The sequence below is a fragment of the Berghia stephanieae genome, unplaced genomic scaffold (genome assembly GCF_034508935.2).
Source record: "Berghia stephanieae isolate SIO BIC M18660-M18661 unplaced genomic scaffold, UCSD_Bste_1.3 scaffold15, whole genome shotgun sequence".
In the NCBI taxonomy this organism is placed as follows: Eukaryota; Metazoa; Mollusca; class Gastropoda; order Nudibranchia; family Aeolidiidae; genus Berghia; species Berghia stephanieae.
In genome coordinates, this window is record NW_027622512.1 from 91,301 (window position 1) to 94,112 (window position 2,812).

The window sequence follows — 2,812 nt, forward strand, 5'->3', positions numbered from 1 at the left end:
TTCCCTTCTTCTTTTTCTTCTTCTTCTTCTTTTCTTTTTCTTCTTTTTCTTTTCTTTTCTTCTTCTTTTCTTCTTCTTCTTCTTTTTTCTCCTTTTTCCCTTCTTTTCTTCTTTTTTCTTCTTTTTTCTTCTTCTTCTTCTTCTTTTTCCCTTTTTTCTTCTTCTTCTTCTTCTTCTTCTTTTTCTTCTTCTTCTTTCTTCTTCCCCCCCGCCCACCTTTGGTGTTTTGGTCCCCATGCTTTTACATAGCGATATTCAGCATGTCCAAGTTGTATATTGTAGGTTTCTTGTAAAACAATCCAAATCGTATCCTTCAACCGCGTCTTTAATAAGGGGTTTGTTTCCATCGTAAAATTGTTGATGGCATAAAGGATTGCAGATGACTTTGTAATTTCAAACTTTTTGTTAGTTAGAGTTGGTCGTTTTGATCCCTTGCTCTTGAAATCGTTGGTCTTGATTTGAGTTCGTTCGTTTCGATTTCTCCAAGAAAACATCTTGCTTGTATCGTAACGAATGTTACAATTTTCCTATAGTTGGTAAGGAGAGGTTTAACAAGTTAAAACGCGAGGTCCAAAGTTTGAGAGTTTTTGGCAGGATGATAATCATTTAAATCGGTCGATATTTGAAGGACGTCGTTTCTGGCTACATTTGAAATACGTGTCTTGCTTGAGTACGACAGTTAACGGGCTAAATAATCATTCAAACTAGCGTCTGCTTTGTTTATCTCGGTCATCCCTGACGTCATCCGATGTATGTCTTGCTTATTGGGGTCATCCCAAACGTCATCAGATGTGTACATACATTAGGTCGGTCATCCTAAACTCATCAGATGTTGAGTGATTTTCAACAGGATTAATAATCGCTCATATGACCATCCAAAACGTGATGGTCAAAGTAAGATCGAATCATACTCAACCTTCACATTTAAAACTATCAGGAATGTCCTAAATTGAATGCTAACCCCGCCGTTTATGATTTGATAGGGGAAAAGTACTGTATATCACAGATTTTGGCAATCATCTTAGTAATGGGATTTCCATGGAACAATGCAAACACGAAGAAAGAGACGCCGTCATATTGGTCCATATTTTGCTAGGCCTTCAAACACAATCACTCAGAATTAAACAGACCACGGAATAATGATTTTGTTGTCATCTTTTTAGCCAATCATCATTATATCAGTGCAGCAAATCCAGAATGTAAAACTTTTACACAAATCCGAATAAAAACGTCTCGGGGACCCTACTATTTAACGCGTTGTATAGATACATGATTTGTGAATGTCATCAAAGAGGCAAGCGAAAACTGAATAATAAGTAGAGCTGTAATAAACGTATAGTTGTTGGTAAATTTTATTTCCTTTATATATCGTTATTTCTCTACTATATTAGTCATTACACGAGGCACATATATATATCAAAAACAATAATAGAAGACTACAACAACCGGAAACAAACGCCAGGTAAATAGCGATCACAATATACATTTGACTGCCTCTCCAGCATAAAACCTCCACCAGGCCAATGAAAAGAATAAGAAAACACTCAATCGAGAACAAAGACAGATAACAAGAAGGAAAGGGAAAATAAAGATAAGGGGGATTAAGACATAGCAAAGATTATATTGTCTCTGCCCTAGATGAGAGGTCAGAAGATCTCACCCAGAAAGTGTAATTTATGGTATTAGCTACTTACGTCATTATTATTGCTCGCTTTTGCATCAGGGAATGCAAATAACATAACGACGACCTGTTTCGTGGATGAAAAGGAAAAATGTTTTCATGTATCAATAAACAAGCACACACACACACACACACACGCACACACACATACAATGAGACACACACAGGCATATATAAATATAAATATGTTTATATATATACATATATGAATAATACAAAAACCATGAAATAAAAGTGCTCAACGTTTATATAAAAGGAGCTATTTATAAAAAATTCAATTATATGTATGATCAACTACTACAATATTGTTTTGAGCATTTCTTCTCATCAGGAATGCTCGAAACAGAATTGTAGAAATTGATCATAATTATACTTGATATATCATATAAATATATATATATATATAGTTTTAATATTTACCACAATGATGGAGTCAGTCGACATCGATGTTTCAGGCCTTTTCAGCCATCGTCAGGACTGTGTGTTACATGAGTTTGGTTTGTTGTGTGTTGTTGCTTGTTGGAGTGGATCCGTAGGTTTGTAGTTGATCACAGTGGAATGCCTCAACCACCCGGCCACTTTGCCCCCATATATATATATATATATATATATATATATATATATATATATATATATATATATATATATATATATATATATATATATATATACTTATTTCGTCTCGGCCACAAAAATGTGAGTGAAAATTTGCATTCTATATTAGCTCTAACCACCATTACCGAGCACTTTCGTACCTACAAGTACCCACCAACACTCATAAATATATATATATATATATATATATATATATATATATATATATATATATATATATATAGGAGTGAATATATATATATATATATATATATATATATATATATATATATATTCACTCCAATATGCCCACAGTGGACATTTATTTCATGCGTGGTGGGGGTTGGGGGCTTTCTGGAATATCTTCTCCAATTTATCAACATGACACCTTCCTATAATTAAAAGTCTCTTAGAGCCCATAGTGCTGGAATGTATCCCAGTTCCTGAAGGGTTAGACAAATGTATATCAATTGTTTGTTACCCTTTGGATCGGAATAAAGTTTACATTGCATGACTATAACCCCGTGTAATGCGGTG

At 34.0% G+C, this 2,812-nt stretch overlaps 1 long non-coding RNA gene across 1 annotated transcript in view; it reads right to left on the minus strand.

Moving 5' to 3' along the window:
* Positions 1-2,116, minus strand: part of LOC144961129 (uncharacterized) — a 14,132-nt gene extending 12,016 nt beyond the window's left edge. The window contains exons 1-2 of the long non-coding RNA XR_013643059.1: positions 2,102-2,116; positions 1,695-1,748 (exon numbers count right to left, since the gene is read on the minus strand). This is a non-coding gene — a long non-coding RNA (uncharacterized LOC144961129). The remainder of the gene's footprint in view (positions 1-1,694; positions 1,749-2,101) is intronic.
* Positions 2,117-2,812: the final 696 nt, after the last annotated feature.